Source organism: Sorex araneus, chromosome 8, assembly GCF_027595985.1.
Source record: "Sorex araneus isolate mSorAra2 chromosome 8, mSorAra2.pri, whole genome shotgun sequence".
Lineage (NCBI taxonomy): Eukaryota > Metazoa > Chordata > Mammalia > Eulipotyphla > Soricidae > Sorex > Sorex araneus.
This window is the reverse complement of record NC_073309.1, coordinates 2410498-2438039: the sequence shown is the minus strand read 5'-3', so window position 1 is coordinate 2438039 and position 27542 is coordinate 2410498. Positions and strand designations below refer to the sequence as shown.

Sequence of the window (27542 nt, the reverse complement as noted above, 5' to 3'; positions counted from 1 at the left end):
CGCCCGGTGGCGAGGCTCCTGCGCCGGGGGAGCCCGGGTGGGCGGCGGGGCCGGGCGCGGGGACTGCGGGCTGCGGGGCGAGAGGCCGCCCGGCCCCGCCGCTGCCAGGGGCGCCCCGCAACGCCGCAGCCCCCGGGCCGCCGCGCGCCCCGCGGGGTCCCCTCCCAGGGCGCGCCCCTCGGCCGCACGCAGGCCCCAGCCCCGCGCCCCCTTTGTCCAGCCAGCGGGAGCTCCAGCCCCGAGCCCGGCCGCCGCCGCCGCCGTTTGCCCGGGCGGGCGCCGGGCGCGGAGAAAAGTTCAAGCGTTGCCCAGCGGCTGCAGCTGCCCGTTAACCCTCGGAGCGCCGCAGCGCCGGGGGAGGGCCCCGGACCCCCTCTGCACCCCGGGGAGCGGGCAAAGTTTGTGTGCGGGGGACCCCGCGGGCCCAGGGGAGCGCGCCGGAGGGACTGGCGGCGACGGGCACGCCTCGCCCTGCGCAGGGGCCTGTTTTTCCCCGGGAACACTTGGACCCGGTCCCCAGGGGCCTCCCTGGCAGCCGCGGGGACTCCAGATGAGCTGGAAGCCGACAAGTGGGTGGGTACGAGGAAGGCAGGGCCAGGCAGAAGGCGGGACGGGGACAGGGAGTGCCTCGGGGCGCGGGAAGGCTGCTGAGTGCCCCACCAGGCGTCGGGGGCCCCTGGGCAGGAACACTTGTGCGAGCTTGTGGGAACAGCTGGCAGCCCCGGCCAGGGAGAGGCACCCGCCCGGGTGGCACAGCCCTCCCGCGGAGACCAGCGCTGCTTCAATAGCGGGGCTGGACTCTGCCACCGGCCAGAGCCCAGTGACCATGGAGATGGCTGGGGGCGAGTGCCAGGGACAGAGCGAGGGGCCGGGGCGCTGGCCTCCTGCCCTCGCGAGGTTCCCTTCTGCCCTGGATACGCAGTCCTGGACCTCCTGCTTAGGCCTCTTCCACCAGGCTTGCTGACCCGTCCCCCAGGGATGCCTGCCGCCTTCAGAACCCTAATAAGCCCTGTATGTGCCCGGAGAGGGTCCTAGCCCTCCTGGCCAGCTCCTCGGTGTAGACGGCTCTTCTGCCTCGTCAGGGTACAACCCTGGGCAAGTTGCTTCAGCTCTGAATAAAGGCTCTTACCCCTCCCCCGCACTCAACAGGATGCCAGAGGGAGTGGGTCTGGAGCAATGCCCCCCCCACACCCCAGGACCCGGATGGCACAGCCCTCTTCTCTCTGGGCTTGTTTTGACCTCAGCTGGGATTCCAGATTTGCCTCCCTTAGCGCGGGCTAGACCACATACCAGCACCCCGCAATCCCTCTGCGCCAGGGGCATCTCGCGTGCTGCCCTCTGCAAAGTCAGGGAGGTCTCCCTGGGGCGGGGGGGGGCTGTGTGCTCTCGGGGGCTTCTGTAGACTGGGGAGGCGGAGGCGTCTCTGAGATGGAATTGCCTGCCCCGGAGGGTTATTTCTCTGCTAGATTGTTCTGCATAATCAGAGCAAATGTCCACATTAGGTCGGTAATTGATATCCTGGTAGCAGTAGCACCTTACAGACAAATCATTTCCGTGCAATTCAGTTAACCAGCAAGGGAGTCCAGGGCACACCTCTGTGTGCCATGGGGGGCGGGGGGGTCTGGGAGCTTTTGAGATAAGCAAAACAAAACTTTCCCGAGGCGGAGAGGGTACAAAAGAAAAAAGAGCAAAACAATGTAATAAAGCCAATTAGTCACTGGGTCCCGGTGGTGTTCAGACAAGCCTGCGTGTGTTTTTCCACCACAGCTGTAACACGCAGGGCCTGGCTTTGGAAGTCATCGTCTCCGGGAGTTGACTGTGACTTGTTGGTTTAGGCACTTGGGTGGGTGGGGGACGCATTCAGGGCAACAATGGTCGGAAGTTGGCAGGGTCGAGGGGCTCTCACCTCTCTTTCCCCCTGGAACATTTCAGGGGAGACCAACCCACAAGTGGTTTTTGGAGTTTGGCTTTTGTACAGAATGAACGTGAAACAAGTCAAGAAAGGCATGAGCAAGAGATTGTACCGTAAATATGATTTCCCTCGTATTTGGGTATCCCTCCCAACTAGCCAAAGTTCAAACAATGAATGAGTAATCCCCCAAGAATTAGCATTTTAGGGAGTGGATCAGGTTTGGAGTTAGTCACTTGAAATGACTAAAAATATTCCATGAAATTCTCAGTTGTTGGTTGTGTTTTTTTTTTTATAACAGGGAGTTCTCTCTTGGAGTCAGATTTCTGGTTTTCAGGGCTCCCCGTGACCATCAGCATCTTCCAATGCGCCTTCAACTTCACACATGACATTTTTAGCACACGGTATATATAAGAACCTTTCTGATGAGGAGAATCTAAAAGTTGCAAAGATTGTCCCCTTCTGAGGCGAGTCCAACATCTGATAGTCTCTAAGATTTCCCAAGCACCACAGAATAGTCATCTAAGCGGGGAAAGGAATCAGAGTGGCCGAGCTCACATTTCTCGGCATTATTTTTAGAAAGTCGCAAAAGATATTTATTAAACTGCAAGGCTGAATATGTGACCCAGAATTTATGTAATGCCACAGACTAGTAAAAGCCCCAACAGTCATCTTACTCATCTTTTTTTTTTTGCCTTGCCTCCCTCTCTTCTCCTCTTTTCTATCTTTAACCCATGGGTTTTCCACTAAGTATAATCTATTTCCTTCTAGAATTATCTTCCACATGTTGCAGTGAAATTGTCCAACAAACCAACTTACCAAAGAATGGCATTATCTAAGCACTCCAGCACTTGGGCGTGTATAATGGGTCTCAATCTAAAGTTCACCTTTAGGTAAAAGGACAGCCAGGCTCCTGAGAAAAACTTCAGTTTTTCCTCTATTTCCAAAATGACAGTTGCTTAGGAGATTAGGTATTTCCTATTGAGGAGGTGGGAAGGTAAAACTCTGGGTTCAATTCCCATCTGAATGATGGTCATATTCTCTAAATTGCCAAGAGTAGTTTGTATCTCCTTTCTGTGGCTGGATCATATTTTTATACCTGTTGAAAAATTTCTCCAGAAGAGGGCTCCATCCACAGCATTACGGATTTCTGAGTCTATGACTCATAATTTAGAGAACTTCAGTGTAGCAGCTCCATCAAAACCAAATAAAATATTCATCTTATTCCCAGTCATTGCTACAAGCTCCCCCAAATGTGAAGCCCTGTTATCCCGCACTAAGTACGTCTCCTTCTTACTTCCCTACTGTAGTTGCTCCTGTTCTATTTTTTTCTTTGGTGATGCGTCCCCTCTGAGTAGCAGGGAGCAGGGAACGTTTCAAAGACCCCTGTAGACAATGCAGTATGGAATGCGAGGAAGTTCTGAAATTTCCTGACGTTTGACTTGTTGAATCTGGTTTTTTCCCCTGAGGCAGCCAGGAGACAGGCACACGGTTCTCTCTGTGGTAGGAGATAATCTCTCTTAGGTAACTACCCAGGAGAGTGAATCATGAGCCAGATCCGCTTACCCTCCAACACTAGTTGAAAAGGAGAAGGGGAATATCAGTCTGCCACCCAATGGCAATAATCATTTGGACAGAATCAAATCAAGTGACCGGTGCTTTTGGCATTGTTTCCGTTGAGTTGTGGGCAAGAGGCCCACAAGCCTGGAAGAATTTGCCTCTCGTGAAGGATGCTGCCAGGACATTTCCCCACAGCCTTCTGGGGCCGCCCACAGACCCAGACCTGACTCTCCTACCTGAGCAGATTGTGAAAATAATAGTCAGCGAGACCGTAGGTACCGTCACCCGTCACAGTAGTGGCTATGTCTCGGGCTGATGGGGAAAAGTGATTTCCTTTTTCTACTTGGAGAAGCAATTAAGGGCAGGCCGGTGGAGAAGAAAGGCTATTCCCGGCTCGGGACTGAACCAGGGCTCACGGAGAATGGAGCAGGCTTTGGCACGGCAGCCGGAGCGCCGGGATCGGCAGCCCTGAAGCTCGATCTTGGGGACTCGGGCTTCTGGGTGGAGATGGCAAAGTGGGGTCAGAAGACAAATGGAACCAAGTGCTTTGAAGAAAAAGCAATTGTGATAAAAAAAAAAATCTTAATTCCTTTCTGCTCTTGAAAAGTCAGAGAGCCAGAAAGCCCTAGGACTGTTCCCACGTGACTGCTGGGTGCTACAGCTGAACCACTTACTGCCCCCTGCTGGCAGACACGCCTCTGTGGTTTACCGCACCCTCTACCGCACCCCTCCTTGTACCCACTGCACTCAATTATTTCACAACCAATTGCTTTGGAAAATCTGCTTTCACAAATGTCAAGACTTAAACTGATGCGGTTGGTGAAGAGGCCACAGTAACTAAGGTTTGAAAGGAAGGAACCAGCCTCTTTTTGGTCCTTCTAATTGTGTTTCAACGTTGTACATGTTGGAAGAACATAACCACGGAGACACATACTATCCCTGAGGATGTCACTACTGGGTCACTGAGGGGCTAGAGGAACCTCGAGCAAGGTAACAACCACATCACTGGCCTCTGTAGGCTGGTTTCCTGCCCAAAGCAACATATGGCAGCTTTGGGCAATCTGAATACTGGTACTGCAGACTTAGGACACCCCAAATGTCACTGTGAAGCAGCTAAAAGACTTTGGGGCCCCTGGATACAATGCAGGCCTACTCCCCTGGATATAGTATTTATACCACTGCTATCTTGGGTGCAGTGACCCCCTGGTCACCATCTTGCTGATAATGTCACTTGTCCACAGGGCAAGTATCATCAGAATATTACAATACCTTGTTGTAGCTAATCCTACAGGGGACTGTTGTGCTTGTTGTGCGTAGAGCATATGTGACTTCGGCGTGACGGTCTCTCCTGAGAGTTGCTACTTTGAGAGGAAACCAGCGTCACCTCTAGCACCAACTGGATGTTTTAACTGTTCTTTTTTAATTTTTCTTTTTGGGTCACACCAGGTGATGCACAGGGATTACTCCTGGCTCATGCACTCAGGAATGACACCTGGCAGTGGTTGGGGAACCACATGGGATGCTGGGAATCGAACCTGGGTCAGCTGCATGCAAGGCAAACGCCCTACCCACTGTGCTATGCCTCCAGCCCCTGTAACTGATCTTAAGCGTGCACACGCACCACAGTCTACACAGAGTAGCTGCCCCCTGACTCTGTAAACAGCAGACCCCACAGTCTGTCTGCTCGCCCTGTGCCAGCAGGAGAGCTGGGGTGGCTCTGGTCTTCCAGAGCTACAGAGACCAAAGATCAGGGTAAATAGAACCACATTCACATGAAGAGGAAAAAAAAAACTAATTGTTTTTCTTCTGCCAGTTGCCAACAGAAGTCAAATTCCTGAAAATTAGCATGAGCATTCGGCACGTTGTGACATGTCATGTCTCATTCCCAGGGCCCGGCGAGCCCGTCTCACCCAGGGCGGCCGGAGCACAAAGCGCCTGTGTCTTCCAGCCGCGCTCAGGCCGGGCTGGGGTGAGGCCGCAGCTGCTCAGCTGACAGGGGCCCTGCCACTCGCCTGGGCAGGGACCGGAACTGAGCTCAGCCTGGTGGGGCCTGGGGACCTAGCAAGGCATGCGGCAGCCTGGTGTGGCCCCAGGTCGATGCTTCTCCCCTCCTGGCTGGGAGGGAGCCGCCGCCCCAGGCTGCAAGTGCTGTGGTCTCTGTTGGCTGGTGTGGAGGTCTGCAGAAAGTTGTCCCTCTCGCCAACAGACACAATGGTGGTCGGGGGCCACACAGACTCTCCCTGAGGTACCCTAAGCTGCAGGGTTTCTCCCCTCATCTGTTTCAGGGCTGACCTCTGACCTCTGGGGGACCAAGTCCTGACTGCGGTCTAGTTTTGGGAATAATTGCACTGGAACACAGCCGTGCCCGCTGGTTTAGTTAATTGCCTGTGGCTTCTCTTGTGCTTAAGAACAGAGCCTCTACGGCCCCAAAGCCGAAATTCCGACTGTTTATAGCAGAAGTCAGCCCAGTGCTGCTTGAACTACCCATTGTCACCTGAAGCTCAGGGAGTCTTCTCAAAGGGCAGGGGCACGCAGGGCACCCCCTTCTCAAGTCATCTCCCCTACATCCTAAATCCCCCATCACTTGGCTTTAGGGAGCGCTTCCTTGGACCAAATCAATCCATGATCGCCATAGGGGACGGACCATAGTGCTCAGGGTAGGGCTACTGTAGAGTCCTCTCAGTCTGTTTTCTGAGAACTCACCCCAGCGTGGAGGTCAATGTCGACGTCAATCACTCCATTACTAATGAATAAAATAGAGGCAATTTCTGTAAAAGAAGGAAATTCTAAAATAATGTGGGGTCACGCCATTCTGTGTACTTAGCTATGTTTCATCGATCTCCCCCACCCAAACATAAGCTTTATTATAGGTGTATTGTGGTGTCTGGTTTAGAGCATACCACAGGCACTCAGTAGAAGGGGCTGGACAAATATAAGGGCAGCAACAGGTCCAGATGAAGGGTCTGGGATCTCCTGACCTCTGATTCTTGAGCCGGAGAAGGGCAGAAGCACCATCTGGGTAAACTCTGGGAAGGAGGTTGGTCCTAAGGGGTGAATGCGGTGGAAGCTACAGATGGGTGCTGTTCGTAGGGTGCTCATTTAGGGCTGCAGCCTGGGAGACATAAAAAAGTGTTCAAACTGCATTTCCAGTTAGATGGGGGGCAAGGCCTGCTCCCCATCGGAAAGGCGGGCTCTTGCTCTGTGCGAATCCGAGGTAGACATCCGGCTCTTCTAATTGGCGGCTCACTAGCCAAGTTAAGCGAGACATCGTTGAGTCCACTGAGGCCAGAATCATCCAATCACATGCAAATCAGGTAAAAAGTTGGCGAGCAATGAATGATTGATCCGGTTTTAGTCCTGGGTGGTCTGCGGTTGTGGTTTTCCGAAGGTGGATGTGTCTGCACATGCCTGACGTGCCTGGACTTTCTGATGTGTTCTATTTACCCAAACTCAGAGGAGTTTGACATGGTTCCTGTGTCTTGTCAGAGGGAGCAGTCCAGCCCACGGAGAGTGACAGGAGGTGTCACTAACAGATGCCAGAGCCACCGGACTCTCTGCAGTGGCGTGTCAGAGTTTGGTCCTTGAGAGGTTGTAGGGAGAGACCGGTTGGATTTCCATTGTGCAAAGGTCACTCTGTGCAGAATGGTGAGAGCTGGGCCCCCAGGGAAGGGAGAAGCTGGTGTAGGCCTGGGGCCCGGGAAGAGTCCAAACTCTGGGGCGATGGTGAGGATGAGGCAAGAAGATGGAGCCAGGAGGCATTTAGGCAGAACCTGGGAGCATGTAGAAGCTGGGCTTAGAGACAGTCGAGCAGAGGCCAGTGAGGAGTTACAGATGTTTGCTTGCTGTGACTCTTCCACTGGCAGGAAGCTTGAGTCACTGGCCCCAACAAGGAACCAGGTGTTTGACATGGTAAACTGGAACTGTCATTGAGACTTCCGGAAGGTTCCTCAGGAGAGGCCTCCAGGGTCCCAGGTATGTACACTGATGCCCACACACCCAGTCTGGGGCTACATCTGCAACAGGCTGTAAGGGGGCCTGAAAATGCCCGTGACTAGAGTGACTGGTGTGTAGCCTCTATAATTAGCCAATCTTTGAGGTTTTCCACGCAAAATATATTGGAGAGCATTCAATCAGCAGTGACATGAGGAATATTTTTTTTTTACATGAAGCAAATCATGATCCACTCCTCCCAGTGACCCACTGGAGAATGCCAACAGAGCAGCATGTCAGCACATTGGAATTACCTTAGTGACACTTTGGTTCTTAAGTGAGTAGCTGAATCTTCCATTGGCTCCGGGAAGTGGCACGCTGGCGTTTCACAACCGGCTCTCTCCTCAAACAGCAACAGCGGGACAATTCAGGTGCCTTCTGAGGTGAGGGATGGAGAGTTAGCTGCCCACTAGCAAAACACTTACTGGGCCTTTAGGAAATTCATTGATTTCCTAACTCCTGGTCCGGGTGGATGTGACAGACATGGAACCTGGTCACACAGATTCACTTGTGCTCCACCGAGAGCAGCCAATAAGGAAAAAGAAAATAAATTTCTGTGATACTTTCAAATCTAGAGATGGTTACAGTAGGGGATAGACAATGAGCTGGCTCTGGGGGCTGGGGGGATGTTCCCGCTCCTTTTCTCCTTGCTTCCATCTATCCTCCCTTCTGATTCCCTTCTTCATCTTTTATTCTTTCTTCTCTTTTAAAATATAAATTAATCCCCCATGATTAAATGCTGAACTATGCCAAGTGCCACCCCCATGACTGATTCGGGATTCCAGAGATCAGTAGAACAACAACTGTGTTCCTCACGAGGGCGAGTGCTAGTGAGAAGGGCCTGGGGTCTGCTGGGACATGCTGGTGAGAAGGGCCTGGGGTCTGCTGGGACATGCTGGTGAGAAGGGCCTGGGGTCTACTGGGACGTGGGTGAAGGTGCTGTTACCCTGTTCAGCACGGAGCGGGGGCTTGAGCTATGAGAAGTGAATTTTCATCCTTGCCCACCTATCGGCACGCTGTATGACCCCACTAGGTTATTAGTTTCCCTCTCTCTCCTCCCTTGTCTAGACAAGAGGGACCCTCTGTACCTCTCTGCAGCGATCTGTGAGTTCAGGGTATGCCCTTGTCATCTTCCCACGGCTGGAAAACGGCTGGTGCCTATGGAATGTTGATTGTATTAACGTTTAGTCATTTGTGCTCCAGGGAAGCATATGGCTTTGGGTGGCCCGGGCCCTGGCCTTGAGCATCCGCCTAGTCTAGAGGGAATAAACGCCCCTGTAATTTCAAATGCATGAATACTTGTCAAAATTAATCAGATTTGTTCCCTTGAGAAGGATTTCCCAGTTCCCATTTGATAACTCCCCAAAGATTGTTCCCTGGTGATTCCTCACCGTGTAAAGCCAGCTGGTCTGCTAGCATCTTATCTTCCAGAGAGAAGTGTGTTCTGGGACGCTTTCCTAGAGGGCTTTACCTGTGCGTGGAGGGTACTGTGCATAGGTGTCAGCACCAGCAATGCCTATGATTATTATATGGTACAGTAGCTACAAGGACTGGCCATGGAGCTCTGGACAAAAGCCCCATCCTTGTGTGTGTAAGGCCCTGGCTCCGACCCCCAGAAGCACAAAAAATTAAACAAGTGAAATAAAAAAGAGGCAACCCAAATAAATAAAAGAAACTGTAGTTTGCTGTGTGCCATTTGCATATATTACCTCAATTTCTCACCGAAACCCTAGAAACTATTCTTTTTTCTATTTTATCCGTGATGAAAAGAAAGAAAGAGCAGCTGAGCCTTTGACTACGCCCCCCCCCAGCCACCTCGAACTGGGCTTTGAACCCACACACGTCTGCCGCCGCCTGTTCCTGCCCCTCAGACTTTCTTGCCCTAAGCTTTCCATCTCAAGTCAGGTGAAAACTCTCTCCCTGCCTCTTCTCCTTGGGCTCTTCCATAGTCAAACTGGTTGCCTGGGCTGACCTCACTTTGCACCTTCTGGCCTTCAGAAATGGGGTTGGGAAGTGGCCCTCCCATCTGAGCTACTAGCCGCAACCTTCAGAGCTGGGTCGCCTGAGACCATCTGTGCTCTTGGTTGCTGAGTCCTTGCTTTGGACCAGAGATAAATAACCCACCTGCCCTGTGTGTTTTTGCCCGGCCAGAAGCGTGATCCAGTAAGAACAAAGCGCACAGGCCAGATTCCAGGGAGTTGGTGGCTTCTCGGTAGCCCCTGACTTCCAGGTAAATCATTTGTCACTTGCCTGCCTGCCGCTGAGGCTTCCGGGGGTGGCAGGGGTGACCACTGTGTCAGACAGCACTTCCTGCTTTTAACTATGTGCAGTAACGCTTCCCCATTACCGGAAGATGAGAAATATGCAGACTTTTAGCTCACGGAGGCACTCAGTGGTGTGGTGAGCTGCATTTGGACTCAATGGAACCTGGGCATCCTTCTATCTTACCAGAAGAATGTTCCGTTTTTGTATAATTCCTTCCTAGTCATCACAGCCATTGGTTCAGTAGCACGTACTGGGCACACACCATGTACCTGACGGCCGCTCACACATTGGCTCACGCGTGGGTGGGTGCAGACAAACCTCCCGCTTTGCCGCACTCTCCCCTGTTCTATGCAGTGGACTTGCATCTCAGGATGTCCGTACCTCTCTCCCAGCCTAGATATTCCTAACTAAGTCATTCACTTGAACAACCATTAGGCAGGGACAGTTCTAACTCAGACTAGGCAGTTAGTGTGTGGCACTCGGCAGTGTTTAAAAAAAAAAAAAGATAGGATTTCCTGTATTCTAATGGGAGAGAAAGGTTGTGACAAGGAAAATACAAAGACATTAATTTTGGGTAGTGGCATTGCTCTGGAAAAATATTAAAATGGGGTTAGTTGCTGTTCTGAGCTTATCCACCAGGCTATCTTGAGATGGGAAATTCTTTGTTCTGATGCAGTGACCTCGTATCTTTAGAGATAAACTGTTTGTGACATGAAGTTGTTTAATAGAGAAAAGAGAACATTTCCCATTGTTGGCAATTCTTTATCTATCGTCTATTTTTTTGCTTTGTTGAAATTTTGCTTTGGGGAATATAAAAACATGGTAACCAATGATTTGAACCACAGGTACATCATCTTTTCTATCCTGTATAAGACTACTGAGGAACTCTACGGCCTCTCTTGATACATACACATACATATAAGCACATATATGATTTTACTCTAGTCGCCGCTATCTCTGTGCTATCCCAGATGGTCTGCAAACAAGTGGGTGAACCTGTGTTCCAATTAAACCCTATTTACCCAGCCAGGTAACACTCCATTTGACTCTTAGCTTTCCAGTCCCTGATCTAAACCATTAGTCACCTCACCAGTTGGACAGAATGGGATAGAGCAGCAACAGGGGAAAGACCAGACACTTCCTTCGGCTGCTTGCTCCCACAAGAACACTATTTTTCTTTGCGCCTGCTAGATTATTCGATGTTAACTTTGATTAAGATACGCAGTCGACCCTGGAGCCTGACTGTAAGGCTAACCGTAAAAGAGAAGACAACCAGGTTGGTGGCAGGTACTGGGCCGTCACTCTCAGCTCTCTCGCCAGCCCCTGCTGGGACGAGCTTCCCCAGAGTGGTGGAGGTGCCGGCGTGGGCGCGGACAGCTGGTTTGGGAGAGGGCTCTGGGTGCGTGTCGAGGGCCTGAGGAGCATGAAGCGGGGAGGAAGGAGGCCAGGGAAGGGTGCTTTGTCCAGCCGGTCACTGCCGTGGACGCTAGAGCTCTGGAATGGCTCCTGCGCAGGGCGGGACTGCGGCTTTGTCTCCTGTGTGCTCTTGGCTGAGTTGGGGTAAGCCTTACAGGTTCACTCCTCGTGCTTCCCGGCTGAGCCCTTGCTGCCCTGGGGGGCGGTCAGGGCTTGGGTCAGGTCCTGAACAGAAAACAGAGAGGGGCAATCGGTGCATGGGCCAGGACCGAAGGTCCGCCGGATGTGAGGACAGAAGCGTCCCCAAGTCATACCGTTAGACCCTACTGGAAACTTCCTCAGTAGGGCTAGTGGTCAAACGGTGCTTTTTGACCTTCCAAGGTTGGCGGAGCACCTACCTGCCGCTGTCCTCTCCCCACCAGACGGGACCCCAGCCCTGGCATGCCGCGTAGGGCCTCGTCTTGGAGGGGCCATACTGCCCCACTACTGAACAATGTGAATGTGCACAGGAAGTTGGAGGGATTGAGGTGGTGTTGGGGGCGGGAGCTGGGAATAGAGGGTGTCCTCTCAGCAGCTGCCCGTCCACTCACCCCCCGGGCTCCCTGACCACACCCGCTGAGCACTGCACTCTTCCCGGCAGCGGAATAGACGTGCCGGTCCCGAGAGCTTCCCCGACGGTGCGAGAGACAATAAGGGATGAACATCAGTGGGTCCTTGATACCTGCCGGAGGCTGCTGAGTGCCACGGGGACACCCGTCGGGCAGAGGCGGTGGGGACCACAGACCCTCTCACGCCTCCTGTCCTATCAGCTAGCGCGGGCGGAGATGGTGTCCGTCTGTGGCCTAACCCCGTCTGCCACGGATAGACTCAGGGTAACGCTTGTGAGGTCCGTTCTCAAAATGAGGGCGGGAATGGGGCCGGGCCAAAGGGAGCCAACGGCCAAGTTGTTGGGAGTCGCTGGAGCCCGAGTCCCAGCTCAACCCGCTAACACTTTCTTTCGTTTGTCTGGAATCTTTCTGAGTTGTCGTCGGCACACAATAGAGTCGCGGTTTACTTAGGGGTTGGATTATAAAGCCAAGGTTTGAAGCACGCAGAGTCGTCATTAACCTTGAAGTCTCTTAAGTTGTCCATTAAATTGCAGTCTGTGTGGTTTTGTGTACACAGCCCTGTGCCGTAATCAATATGTAATGGTGTGTAATACGTGCTGTAATGCACAGCGCATAATAAAGGATATATGTAAGATATAATTTACAGGATTTAATTGCAGTCTTTAAATTGTTCTTTCTCCTTGGTTTTTCGGCGAAAGTGCTGTATTTCCTCTAGTCAAATGTGCAACTTCACCGTATTTGGGTCGGATTCCTGACCCTGTCATCCCTGCCGGGCTGGGCTTCCCCTTGCTCCCTCGTCTCAGGATTCCCTCCACCCCTCCCTGCTCTGGGCAGGGCCAGGAGCAGGGGTGCAGCTTCCATCGAAGCAGTGCGGGGTGGCATTGTGCAAGGCTCACCACGAGCAAGGCTCTTTGTAGGACTTATATGTACTAATTAGAACACTAATCCGCTTAATGACTCCACGGTCTAGCTACTATAATTTTAATTCCATTTCACAGATGGAGAAATTCTGGGAGTGCTCAATAAAGGTTAAACAAACAACCTTCGTGCTTTGGGACTGACTTCGAACTTCGGCGATGCCAGACACAAAATTCCACATGTTGTCCTCTGTGATGTAGGGAGAGCTGTGCAGAGCGGGCAGCCCCGGACATCTGATTCGTGGGAACCTGGGCCAGCACAGGGGGTGGCAGCTACTGGGCATGCCATTTCTTTGCAAGGTGGTGGAAATGACGGATACACAAGCCTATGAATATACTAAGAGTCCCGGCATTGCGTATTTTAACAGGATGAATTTTAAATAGAATAGAAAAATAGATTTTTTTCTATTTTCTACATTTTTCTATTTTCTAAATAAAAATAGAAAACATTCTGTTTTCTTAAATAGAAAAAGAAGCAAACCCATGGCTGTCCAACCCGAGGACTCTTATGTCACTGTCTCTGGGCACACAGGGACCTCTGACAGATGCCCTCGATGTGTCAGTGGCAGCCTACTGGCTTTGCTTGTGTTGATTCAGCTCTTCCAGAGAGCTCTGTTTCCTTCCTGATTTCAGCAAACAAAAAAGAGGCAGAAAGAGATTGAGATACTTGAGGCTGGTACGTGAGCACGTAGTCCTGGACCCATGTTACACTTGACACAGTTAGCTGGCTTCGCACAGGCCTCATTCATTCCAACAGACTTCTGGGGTCAGGAGTTCTGCAGATGCTCTGAAGCACTGGAAATCAAGCCATAGCTCCTGGCTTTCGTTTGGCTGATTTGCAAAGTGGATTAAGATCTCACTGGTTATTGTTCCATCTGGCTCTGGTAACCTGCTGTGGGGTCCACCTGGCAGTGGCTCAAGTCTGTAAGAATAAGAGGTGTGGGCTGACTTTGGAAAAGCGATAAGCATTATTGGCTCAAGAGAAGAGAGGAAGGAAGAGGAGAGAGGGGGGTTAAAGGAAGAGAGAAAGGGAAGGGGAGAGGAGGAAGAAAAGAAGGATAAAGGAGAGAGAGAGAGGGAGAAAGGGAGAGAGGGAACTAGGGGGAGAGAGGGGAAGAGAGAGGGGAGAGAGAGAGAGACTACTGAAGTGATAGGCCATTGTCACTGTACTCAAGTTCATTCTGATTGCTGAAGAAATTTACCCAAATTAACATCAGTGTTTGGCACCCCTGGCTGATTCAGTTGAAGAATTTCTTAGCATGGTAATAAAGAGGCAGTCTAAGGTCTACTCTTGCTTTTCAGCAGTATACACTCTTCAAATTAAGGATCTCCCTCCAGCAGACACCACCTGTTCAGTACCAATCACCCCCCCCACACACACACACACACATACACCCAGCCTGCTCTCATTTCCAAGTCCACCAGACACAGAATTTAAACCTTCCTGATCTCACGGCATGAGTTGATGGTCTGTGTTTCATGTTGTAAAGGCAGAGTGATGGATCGTTATCTGTGTACTGTGCATATAAAAGGCAACCAGGGCTAGGCCTGTGACTCTTGTTTGTGGTCCTCGGAGGCCAGGGTTTATAAAAGCAAGACTAGGGGACTATAAATACCTTCCAGGCCTCCAGTCAGGAAGGACAGCTGAAGCTTGAGCGGGCAGGAGCTGGGGACAGCAAGGGCTCTGGCTGAGATCAGGGCCCCCAAGTGGTTGATCCCCAAGTTACAGGGGATCTTCTGGGCTCTTCGTGGCTTATTACGTGTCCAATGTGATCAGAGGAATCATGCGAATGCTTGATTGTGTCTGATTCAGCCGTCTCAGATGATTCCCAGGGGGGTGTTTTGCAAAGTGTTTATGGAAGAGGTAAGGGTCCTTGGGGGGTTGCTAAGAGTTTTGGAGAAACTGTGCATTTGGGAAACTCTAGAGTTGTCAGAGAGGTGAACAGGTTGGTTTTCACCTCGGAATATCTCAGACCCAAGGGTGCATTCATCTTCCCAGGAGTATTCCCCAGGGCCAAATTTTCAGAGTTCTTCCCAAATTCCCAGAGGTAAGGAAATGCACGGGGTAGTGACTCGCAGGATATGTGTGTGAACACAGCAGTGTGGACTGTGATCTCAGAATCTGGGACTCAACTGCCGCCCTGCATCTTGTTAGCAGCGCTGTTCCTCGACCCGGGGGTTCCCCTGGCGGCTCGTGTGTGTGAACTGGAGCTCTCGGGCCTGGCGGGGCGAGACTTGCTGGGCCTCTGGGTGCAGGAGGGAGACTCTTGCTGAACCCTGTCAGCTGGGCTCTGCTTCCCAAGGAAGCACGGCGGCTTCTCAAGCAGAGACACGGGAGTTGGGCCCCCACATTCTGCCCGGTGTGACTGTGGGGGTCACCTTTGTGAAGTCCTGAGTTGTGTTCGTGGGACGTCTGTAGTGAAGCTGCTGCCGACAGCCCTGTGGCCTGTAAGGCCCGGGGAGGTAACGGCGGGGGCAGCTGGGCAGCTGGGAGAGAGGGGACCAAGCGTGCCCTTGGCTCACCGGGAGTTTTCGGCTAGGAGAACGCGACAGATGAACAGAGGAGGAACCCACAGCTCACTAACACACGCATGTAAGAAATAACTATAGAAAAACGAGCAGCTCCGAGAGCTCAAATCATTTCGAAGGCAGGAACAAACATTCCTCAGAGTAACGGGGAGGCCAGCGAGTAGGAGTGGCCGCTGCAGTGAGAGCAGGGTTTGGGAAGCGTATTTAAGGAGCACGGCTTCTAGTGGCCAGGACCTAGCGTCATCTCCTCTCCAGGGATTAATTTCGTTCTTCCTGGTGGGGGGGAGGGGAAGGATTATTTGGAAACTTTAAGCCCTGCCTTTAGGCAAATAGGAGGAGGGCAGTAGGATTTTCTTGTATTTGCTTATTCTCACTTGCCTTCCATTCAAAATAGCCCCTGGGACACAGTGGTGCATTTAGTGTGGTGTGTTTTGCGGCCATTCACAAAATTTGGCAGCCAGCCTGTTTGATTTTGTGAATATATGTACCTATGTATAGAGCATACACACATGCATACAATGTTCATGATACACATGCACACACACATCACATACATAACAATCCATAGTGCCTAGATGCATACATGTGTAATGTTCTGATGCATATAAAAGACCTGTGCATACATAAGCACAGACATGTAAATGTAAATACAAAAATAAATTTTAAAAATACCAACATGTAAATGAATGTGTGTCTCTTTCACTGACCAAGCCTTAGTCCCTCTTAGTATCTACTAAGTTCTAGGTACTTTTCTTGGTAATTGGCACTTCAGGGAAATCAGACAGACATATCTGCTATGGATGCCGATCTCGTGGTGATTTAAGATCTGCCGGAAGAATGTAAGAAGCCACTGGTGGCTTTTTGAAACACACCCAGTGTCACTTGGGTTCATTGATCCTGGGCTTAGAAGCCAACCCAGAATAATTCTTTGCTTTTTGTGGACACTTCTGGTGTGTGTTCATGGTTCCTACTCATGACGTTCCGTGGCCCTCATTGCGGGGTGACTGTGCCCATCCTAGAGGTCACAGTGAGGTCTGGAGGCATGTTTGGTGTCCAAGCAGAGAGGGAGGTGCTCCTGGCATCTGATGGGGGCCAGAGATGCTGCTTAGCGTCCCTCAGTGCAAGGTGCCACTGAAGACTCTCACTGTCCGTCACCCTCCGAAATACCAATGGGATGAAGTTGAGGAAACCTGGATTAGGGCCTGTGGGCAAAGCTTTAGACACAAAGCAGACAGGAATTGTATCTGTATCCTCTCCTGCTATAGATTGGAAGTCAGAACCCACAATTTGTCTGTGGAAGTATAACTGGCACCAGCTCCTCTGCCTGTATGCTTCTAAAGGATCAAACCCTGGTGCTCAGGAAAAACACACCATCTATTTGCAAGGAAGCCGGTAAGAAGTTATGGCTTAAGGGGCATTTACAAAGCGAAGGTATTTATAATGAAGTTAACAAAGAAATGTGAAAATGTAATTGCCAAATTAGTAAAGAAAAAAAAAAACCGAGTAAATTTGCACCTTGCCTGAACCTTGGTTATTAGTTCCACTAGACCAAAATTGTCTGCATCTCTACTGGGCAAAAATTAATAACTAACTGGTGACTTTTCTAAGCCTGAGACATTCTTTCAAGTTCAAACAATGAGACAGAGTCAGAATGCTCCTAGATGTCTTCTGGTGGTATTGATCCACAAGTGATTTTTCAGGGGATGCCATTCGTCATTTTGACCTTGCTCTGAATAATTTTTCCTGATGCCTCAAGCACAGGTGTTTAATTTCATAGGGCTGTCTTATTAGAAATGATCTGTGAAATGTGGGCAATGAAATGGGCACTGGGTGAGTTTGGAGGATGATGGAATGAGAAATTACAGTGGGTCCAGGTGACAGTGTGCCCAGTTGTCATCTGTTACTTTTCCTCCATGGAATGTGCTCAGTGCTTCCTCCGGACCCTGCTCCAGATGAGAAAACTGAGTTAGGGAGTGTCTCCGTGGCCAGTATGAGCGGAGTAAGAGAGACGAAGTGGGATCTGGATCACAGGGGGAGAAAGGGAATCCAGCCAAATGGAAGAGGAGTAGAGGAAGGCCCGCGTCCAGATTCAGGCAGAAATATTCGTAGCATGCTCGGGGGCAGTAAGGGAACTGTCTGGGTGACAGCGTGGACACAGTGTGAAATTGGATCAGCCCTACAGGGACGGCGGCTTTTAATAGTATCAGCGTTATTCTGGCCAAATGATCTCACTATTGCAACAGGGCAGTGTCTGAAAGGGCACCCCGGGAGTTAAGAGCGCAGGCCTTGGAGGAGAGTGGAATTGCCGTCGTAGGGTTGTGTGACCACGGGCCGTTGTACCCCCGTTTCCGGAGCCGTAAGGTGATGGCAGTGATGCCTACTGGGTCTGGCTGGGATGGGCAGCCGAGAGAACGTTGGAAAGTCTTGTCCCACTGAATACATTGAAAAATGGCAGTTGGGTCTTTGAGGAGACTCGAGAGCACTCAGCGGTTGTTGGGAGGTTCGGGGTGTTAGTGATTTGCCTATAAAATGTCCCAGCCTCAGGCCCCAGGAGCAGCTTCTGAGTGTGTGAGTCATGCCTCTGGGAGACAGTCATGGGGGAGTGGCAGAGGGTGGTAAGCCAGGGAGGGGAGGGCGTCGTGGAAAGGGCCCTGGCAGCGCTCCTCTGGGATATCACTGAGTCATCTGCCCAGGGGAATTTGAGTTCTGTTCTCTGTGCCCCAAATTTGGGAAGGAATTGTTTTGGGACTCCCTCAGCTGGCGTTATCTGGAGAATGACTGGACTTCTGTCGATTCCTGTGGTGTGCAGTTGGGCCAGCCCAGGAGAGGGCTGGGGGGCTTGAAGGGGGGGAGCCAGCAGTACCTGCTGCAGTGAGAATCAGGAGGCGCTGAAACATAAGTGCTCTTTGGGCCTGGGATCTACATCTCAGAAGTTAAAGAAGCACTTCAGCATGGCAGAAGAGCCCAGAAATATTTTTCTGCACTCTATGTGATAGACCAAAGTGGAAATAATAATAATAGCCAATATTTATCAAGCTTTTGCCGTGTGCACAGGTTCCCTAAGTGCTCAACACATAAGCTAAATTTCTAGCAAATGGAAACTGTTTTCAGCAGCTTAATGGAATATTACACAGCCACTAAAGAGAATGGTTATAAAGTCAAGTATAACAAGGCCAAGAATGGAAAAAATCATAAAGACAATGAGATGAGAACACTGAGCAGGGGATTGTGTATAGCGTAGAATTCCTCCGAGGGATAAGAGCTCCTGTGTACCAGAGGGGAGGGCAGAGTCTGGAAGCAATTCATCAGAATTCTAACTTGCAGTATGATTCTTGCCCTGGGTTTCTGGATGATTTGCCCTGCGTGGGTTTGCAAATTTCCCCTGATGTTTGTGTATTACATTTATAATGGCAAATGCAATAACTTGAAAGAGTGAAAGAAGAAAAACCAAAAATAAATAGATGACGAGAACCAGTAGAGGTTTTTTTTTTTTATTTATTTTATTTTATTTTATTTTCATTTTATCACCGTGTGGAAAGTTACAGAGTTCTCAGGTCTATGTCTCAGTTATACCGTATTCAAACACCATCCCTTCACCAGTGCCCATATTCCACCACCAAAATCCCCAGTATACCCCCTGCCCCCCACCCCAACTGTATAAGTGATGAATTTCACTTAATTTTCTCTTCACCTTGATTACGTTCCATATTTCAACACAAAACTCACTATTGTTGTGGGAGTTATACCCCCAAACAAGATAACCCTATTAAGGAAGCATTTGATAATTAGTTTTCCATTAAAAGATTGTATGTTTTCAGGTTTTAGAAAAGGCGGCCGCGCGGCTCGGATGTGTCCCAGTCCCGAATCCCGGAGCCATGTTAGTTGCTGCTCAGTGTCGCCAGGGCTCCATCTGGAGAAGGTGTGCTGGCTGCACCTCCTCCTTCCGGCTCCCTGGTGTTGTTGGCCCCAATTCGGGTCCGGAGCATTTTCCGGGCCGAGTTGCTCACCAGAATGCCTGCCGCTTCTCTGTTGATTGTGGCAAGATGGTCGAGAACCAGTAGAGGTTTTGAAGAAGGGAATCAAGTCATGGGGAAGCACCTTTCAGAGAAATGAATCTGAGGGCAGTGTGAAAGATGGGGCAGAAGGGGGAGAGAGCCCAGGTGAGAGGTCCAGCTTGTTAACTGATGGGGTCAGAGGAAAGGAAAGGCCCCATTCATCCCAACGGGTGATAAATGGGATGATGGCCAAGAGGGAACAAAATGTTGTAAGTGCCAGATAGCAAGGCTGATTGATAGGGAGAAAATTGGCAACGGAACAACAGAACTGGTAGAACGCCTCTTGAGCAGGTTTTCCTACCTGTGCCCTCTCCTTCAAACCTCACAGCCTCCCCCGAGCCCTGGCTCTGAAGAGTTGTGTTTTATAGGTGCGGTAAAGGAAGACCAGCGACACAAAGCCGCTTCTCCAAGGTGTGGAAAATCTGAACTCAGATCGTTGTTGGGTATATTGGAGAGATGGACGGGTGCACGAGTGGAGGGACTGATGCAGGGATATGCGGCTGCTAACCTCACAGAGGGGAGGAAAGCGAAGGTGCGACAGTCTTCCAGTAGAGCAGAGGCACCTTTATGGGGGCTGCCGCACTCCAGAGGGTAAAGGAGGAAAGGACGAGGCTCGTGTTAGACTTCAGGCCTCTGGTCAAAGGCCAGTCTGAAGGCCAGGTCATGGAGATCGCTTATGTCCCTACTTGGGGCACTGAGTGGCCAGGGCCTTGGGGGAGAAACGGAGGAATGGCTGGTTGGTCAGACTATGGCAGCTGCAAGCTTGAAAACGGGCATGAGCCTAAGAAACCTGCGGCAGCAGAGGGTGAGATAGTGGAGAAGGACCGAGGGAAGGCAACTAGGTGAAGCCGCAAAGGAAAAAGCGAGGAAGTTACCCGACAGCAACGGGGACGCCAGGCCACGTCCGCCGGAGCTCACTACTCCTGGAGCACTCTCCCCACTCTTCCCACAGCCCCTTTCCCTGGGAAACAGGGAAGGGGTCGGGAGCCCCTTCTCACAGGGCTCTTAGGAGAAAGAACGCAGCAAGTCACTTGGCTTAAGTCCCTTCCTTCCTTCCAGTGCTGGGCACCCTGGACGTCCAAACTGGGCAGGGCCCCGGGTGGCCTGTATCACAGATAGCGCCATTTCCTGGGGCACGATCCTCACGGTGGATCAATACACTAAGGCTCAGTCATGGGAAGAGGTTGGTCCAAGGACTGGAGTGCTATGTACTGTCAACTAGCCTCTGGATTTAATCCCTGGGAATGAAGAGATTAAGCTGAGTCTGAGCCCCTCCCCTGCCCCCCACATGCTGGGTGGAGTTTCAGTGGCTCCAACTCTCCTGTCTCACCAGCCAAACAGCACCACTGGGATTAATACGACCAGGAGTGACTCCCACGCCCCTGGACAAAGTCAAAAAAGAGTATGCCTCGAGACTGTCTTCCTGGCAGCTCAGCACGGATGGCTGGGCTCTGGCCCTCTGCAGTTTTCAGCAAATGAAGCATATTGGGTTGTACTTTTTATTTTTTTGGCTGAAGAGTTAATAATCAGGGGCTGGAGCGATAGCACAGCGGGTAAGCTGTTTGCTTTGCAAGTGGCCAAGCCGGGTTCAAATCCCAGCATCCCGTATGGTCCCTTGAGCACCACCAGGAGTAATTCCTGAGTGCAGAGCCAGGAGTAACCCCTGTGCATCGCCGGGTGTGACCCCCCCCCCAAAAAAAGAAGAGTTAATAATCAGAGGATGTTTGTTAAAGCAGAGTTAGAAGGAGTTTTGAAGGCGCTGGAGGAAGGCTTGAGGTGCAAAGGAATGACGTGCTTGGAAGATTCGGAGTGGGTGCACGGAGATCCATCAGACACCAGCGAGCATGTGAACTCCGTGCCCTCTCTCCGTTCCAGAAAGTTGTATGCTCTGATAATTGATGGCTGGAGAGGTCTGTGCACCGCAGACGCGGCGTGAGGAAGCCTAAAAGCCTTATTAACCCAGCACTTAGCCTTTCTGAGAGCAGCCCCTACCTGGGCTATTTGGGCTCGGGATTAGTTGAACCTCTAAATGTCCCGCTATTGGCATGAAGAGGCTCAATTTAATGCCTTTCCCCGGTCCGTTCTTTGCCCAGCTCTCCTAGCCTCCACCGCACTGGCGTTGGGCAGGCTGCATCCCCCACTCAGTGGCCTTTGATCTCGGGTGACCTGCCAGGAAAACGTTTTCTCCTCTGATCTGAGGCACCCAGGGAAATTGCACACTCAGGACTGAACAAAGACACCGACAGAGAGATAAAGGGGGAAAGCTGATGAAGCTAGGGAGGGGCTGGGCTGGGCTAGAGTGGAGTTTCTCCTCCTGTGCTGATGAGCTCGTGTGGCCCAGGTGGTCTCAGCTGGCGTGTGGTTTGAGGGAGTCCAGGGGAGCCGTAAGGTGCCCGCTGCATACACATCTTCCCTGCTGGGAGGAGGAGCCCTAGGGAGACAGCTCGACGTCGCCTCTTGAAGGGAAGAATGTTAACTGGCTTTGGTGGTAAGACTGACGTGCTCTAACATTTTTTATTTCATCCCACGACACTCTAATAATTAACTTAAAAGCAACAATTTTTGGAGTGCCATTTATGGGGCGAGGACCCAGCCCTTCTTACACGCAGTGCCTAATGGGTCGAGGACCCTGCTCATCCTTACATGCAGTGTCTGATTCAAGGCCCTGCATGTCGGTGCTACTGTGCTCATCTTTCTTGGAGCTGAGGCACTCATGGCGTAGGGACACGGTCACACAGCATCTCCACTGACCACTGCTCAGCCTTCGGATGCCATCGAGGTACTCACAGTTAAAAAAAAATGGAACCAGTAAATAATTTGCAGAACCAGGACTTGAATCTCGGTCCTCCTGACTATGTTGCCAGGATTCTTATCAGAAAAGAGACACGGGGGAGAGCCACTAAGTCCCTTCCCAGAGGGAGGCTGTGAGAGGTGTTGATTGTTACACTCTCAACCCTCAATCAACAGGCCTTTGCTTTCGCCTGACTCAGGAGGACCTGACCCCGGAAAGGAAACCATGGGACCCACCCACGCCGGTAATCTCGGGGAGTGGGGCTGCCTACGGCTTCCCACTCTGCCCTGCCAGGTGTTCCCTGCTCTCCGTGCCCCTGGGGGAGCCGCCTCTGTCGGTGCAGAGCACCTCGAGAGCCCTCCGTGGGGGCAGTGGGAGGCGGGTTCTGACTGTGAGCCTTAAGAGTATCTAGGACTGGGGCTGGAGCACTAGCACAGCGGGGAGGGCGTTTGCCTTGCATGCGGCCAACCCTGGTTCGATCCCCAGCGTCCCATATGGTCCCCTGAGCACCGCCAGGGGTAATTCCTGAGTGCATGAGCCAGGAGTGACCCCTGTGCATCGCCAGGTGTGACCCAAAAAGCAAAAAAAAAAAAGAGTATCTAGGATGGGTTGTTTGTACTGTTTGTAATGACTTAGAGTGTGATCTGGGGAAAGATCAGACATCAGCAAAGAACCCAGGAAGAGTTCCATGTCATCCGAGGAAATCGGGGGCCTTTCATCTTCCTTAGGACTACAAGTACCCATTTGCACTCTCAAAGCATCAGCTTCCTAGATCACTCTGCCCTCTGCCTCCCTCTGGCAGCCCTCAGCATCAGTTTCTCAGAACGCTCTAACGTCACGGCACTTCTGGGGCATGCTTAGGCTCTGAGAAAGGACTGGAATGTAGAGCTGGATCCCCATTTCCAGGGAGACTTGTGATAGATTTACCGGGGGTGGGGTGGGGGGGCGAGTATGGGGTGTGTCTTTTGCTAATCAGGGCTCCTGTCACCGTTGTTCTTGGGGGTCACTTCCGGTGGTATCAGGGGATTGTGCCGTGCCAGGAGCCAAACCCTGGGCGTCTGGCCTCTGGTCAATCTATCCTACTCTCGTGCTTTGGAACATTATTGTTTTGTCATTCTGGGCTGTCAAGGGTGACACCTCCAGATTCGGAGAGGTTACAAGAAAATAACAGGCCTTCTGGCAGTTTCCAGCAGGTTCTATTTCTCACCTGGGCCAGGATTGTGCGTCTGCTTTTTATTTGTGACAAGGTGAGAAGAGCTTGGTTAAATAAGGATCTTTGCTCTTTATACATCTTCTTCCCTGATTGATGGCACCACAGAGCCATTCATCTGGGCGAAGACAGACAGGTGTGGGCTGTCTCTGCTGTGGGCTTTGAAGCGCGCCCTGTGATGGGGTACAGTGCCTACTTAGCTTGTGCCCCAGGGGGTGAGGTTGACCTTTGATCTTAGTCTTCATTTAAAAACCAGAGATCTTGGAAAATGAACCCATTCAGGAAGACACTGAAATTAGCTGCTGAGTTTAACTGTCAAACCAATTCAGCTGGTTCTGTTTTACCAAGAATTCTGCTTTTTTTCTATTAAAATACATGACCTTTCGATTCTTTTTTTGGCTCTATCTCCAGAGGACATCTGGTCCTTTTTGAGTCCAGTGGAAATCCCTGAATCATGCAGTTATTGTAGATTCCAAATGAGGCAAGTGCAGTGGATGGAAAATCCACGAGAAGAAATTCAAGACCTCGGTCCAAATTGCAAGTCGCATACTCACTCCCTTACTCACACCCTCACCCACCTACGGTGACTGAGCACTTCCTCTGTGTCAGCGCTCTGGTGGGAGCTGGTGGCCAGGGGCTTGGGAGGCAACTGTCCTCGGACCCAGGGCCCTCTAACTCAGGAGGTGAAGCAAACGCAGTCGTCAGCCTCTCTGGGACAGGGTGGAAGGTGCTGCGGACACAGGGGGCGCCAGAGTGCCCAGTGCTCAGTGCTCAGTGCTCACCAGTGCTCAGCAGTGCTCACATGGCGTGAGAGCTGGCGCAAGAGCAGCTTTATTCTGACGTGAGAAATGGCTGACTCTGTGTCTCCTCTGCGCGCCAGCCCACCCGTCTCACTGGCGCCCGGGGCTGTGGGGCTCTCGTAGGGCTGCAGGGGAGCGGGACGCAGGCAGGAGCAGAGTCCCGCACGCAGCTTCGGGGCTGGCATCAGTGGCCCGACGGCGGGGCGGGCTGCTGGGAAAGGCTGGCGACAGTCCCGCCCCGGGCAGCCTGTCCACACAGACACCTTCAGGTCTCCAGAGGGACTCGCGCCCGATTGCTCTCGCCCGTCCATCCTTGACTGACTCCCGGTTCCGTGTCAAATCCATCGTCCATGAAAAACACTTTCTTGTCCGAGGCCAAGGGACCGGGCGAGTCCCCAGGAGGGGGAGGTGGTGAGAAGTAACAAGACAGCGTCACAAATGCCTTTTGACTCACAGGGCACTTGGGTAACGGAAGGGGGGTTAGTACCCGCCTTTGGTCAGTACCACTAGGCAGGCTCCCGAAGTGGTTCCAACTAGGACAGGACGGGGACCCTGAGAGCCGGACGTGTTTCCTTCCTTTCTTTCTTTCTTTCTTTCTTTCTTTCTTTCTTTCTTTCTTTCTTTCTTTCTTTCTTTCTTTCTTTCTTTCTTTCTTTCTTTCTTTCTTTCTTTCTTTCTTTCTTTCTTTCTTTCCTTCTTTCTTTCTCTCTCTCTTTCTTTGTGTGTGCATGTCTGTCTTGTTCCTTGACCTCAGTGTTGGCCACCTGGAATCCTGTGGCAAATACTTGGTGTCGCACTAGGGCTTTGCACACTTTGCATAATTTAAATGAAAAATAAAGGCCACAGGTGTGGTTAGCTCTCGGCCCTCTGGGAGCACAGAAGAAAGACCGGCCCTCCTCGGAAGAAAGGGGGGAGAGAGGATGATGCAGGTTTCCCTGGGAGGTCTAATATTTGAAACGGGTCCAGAAATATCAGCCAGCAGTAAGAGGCCAGCGAGTGGGCCGGGCCGGGCCGGGCCAGGTCCGAGCAGCCAGCCGCTCCTCCTCGGGACCTCCTGGCCTGGGGCTCCGGAAAGTGGCGATTGCTCGTGTCACTGAAGCCGGTGACACGGGGCTGCAGGGCCGCGGGGACTCGGAAATAGCAGGGGCCAGCCGAAGCTGAGTCACAGGCAGGAAGAATCTTGTCCTGAAGGAAGCAGGAGCCATGAGAGGCTTGGGGGGGGGGATGCCGGGGTCGTGCCCCCGAGCCGCATGTGCGACGAGCAGCTCTCTGGGCGCACGAGGATTTCCTAGAGGCAGAGTCACTCGTCAAGTCTGGGCTTCCCTTGTGCCCGCAAGCGGGGGGCGAAGGGAGGCAGGAAGGCGTGTTCTGCATTGGGTCCAGAGAGGAAGGCTGGAGACAGGGTTCGAGGCCGGGAGGGAGGGCGGGCGTCAGAACCCGGCCAGGGAGCCAGGGAGACCTGCTGATACTGGGCAGCAGAGCCGGGGGGGTGAGGGGAAACCAGGTTTGTCTTGTCACCCGGTGTCTGGTTTACAACCACTCAGAACCAACCTCCTGTATTGTACAAACCCACAAACAGCCTTATTAGTTTCTAGAAACATCTATTTTTGACTATGATGTGCTGCCAGGACAGGAGGTTCTCAGGAGGTAGGATGGGAGGGGACAAAGCTCACCCTCCCGGAGCCACCCGCAGAGTTTGGGGGGTGGGTGGGGGGCAGCAGGTGTGCTTCCCTCCCCTAACTCTCAGATGGCCGGGCTTTCTGTGGTGGTGTTGATTGCTCATTTAATTCAAGGTCAGTTCCCTGGCTTGTCGTGTCGGTGAGACGGCATCCTCCAAATCCCCGGCAGGAAGGATCATTCTTTCCCCTAGAGTAATTTTGAGCCAAGCATATAACATCGCGTGAATGTTTGAAAACTTCTCCTGGTTCTCAGAATGCAATTCTGACAGTGCTGAAGGCTGCCAATTAAATGAAGATTTAGATAAAGGCTGTGTGGGAGACAGAACGCAATATTCTTAAACCTAATAATGGTTTCCTTCTGTCTTTTTGAAGCTCTTGAATAATCCTGATTGACTGGCTCTCTGCTCTGGGCATTCCCATTTACTGGACAATTTAATAACATTTAAGATGTTTGACAACCTTTATTTGGGGGCAGACATCCCCAGGGGAAGCTGTGGGTGAGGATCGGAGTGTGTAGTGCTGAGCCGAGTGGAAGCTGCCAACGGTTCCTTCCACGTGTGGAACAAATCACCCGCATGCTGACGAGCAAAGGGACACCAAGGGGCGAGAACGGAGTCATTCTTATTCTTAGGAATAACACTGACGGTCATAGTGAATATGGGAGACGCCTGAGCACTGACTTGCGTCTGGCCTGTGAGCATGCTCACTTCCCGTCACCCCCGTTACCCCCCAGGCAGCGCTGAAGCGGGCTGGGCAGCACCTTCACAGAGGGACAGCGTCCGAGGCCCACGGCCACTCAACAGACAAGTCCTCACGTACCAGAGAGAAAGCTTAGATGGGATTTCCCGACCGTTTTCTTATTTAGTCACTGTTTCAGGGGTTCATCTCTTCCTGCTTTACAGACGCGTGGCTCTCATTCATTGAGTTCTGAGATGCCGTTCTTAGGAAAACGGCAAGAACTGCTTTCATTTGAGGGGGAGATGCTAACGGCAACGAAAGCTGCTAAGTTGTAAAACCAGGGCACCGAGAAGGATCCACAGCGATGGTGCTGCTGCTCTTTTCCCTAGAGGCGGAGCATTTGGGGAGGCCTCCTGGAGCGGGGAGTGTCCCAACCAAGTCTGGCCGGACTGGGGTAGATGTCCGAGTGGGTCTCAGGGAAAATGCGTGTTCCAGGCAGAGTGGGGAGTGAGTGTAAAATCCTGGAAGCTGAACCATGCCTGACGTGTTCCAGAAATAGTGAGCCAACATCCGTGGTTGAAGGAGAGGGGGAGATGAGTCAGGCCCGTGGGGATGTCATTCCGAGTGATGGGAAGCTGCTGGCGGGGGGAGGGCAAGGCAGGGACCTCACTAATTGCTATGAGCTCCAGAGGAAGTCAAAGCAATTTAGCCCACGGAGCCCACCTCCTCTGTTTTCTTATTTCATATATTAAAGTGAGGCACTACGGAGAAATGCTCCGGACCCGAAACCGGGCCAGCAACACCGGGGATCCAGACGGAGGAGGTACAGCCAGCACACCTTCTCCAGATGGAGCCCTGGCGACACTGAGCAGCAACCAACACGGCTCCGGCTTGCGGGACTGGGACACATCCGAACCAGCGGAGCTAACGCGGCCTCGCGACCTTTTCTAAAAACTGAAAAAATACAATCTTTTAATGGAAAACCAATTATCAAATGCTTCCTTAGTAGGGCTGTCTTTCTTGGGGGGAAACTCCAGCAACAATAGCGAGTTTTGTTTTGCAATATGGAACGTAATCAAGGTAAAGAGAAAATGAAGTGAAATTCATCAGTTATACAGTTGGGGGTGGGGGGCGG

At 51.8% G+C, this 27542-nt stretch overlaps 1 protein-coding gene across 1 annotated transcript in view; it reads left to right on the top strand.

The window, feature by feature from the left end:
- Positions 1 to 27542, top strand: part of CDH13 (cadherin 13) — a 700004-nt gene that overhangs the window by 837 nt on the left and 671625 nt on the right. The window lies entirely within an intron of this gene.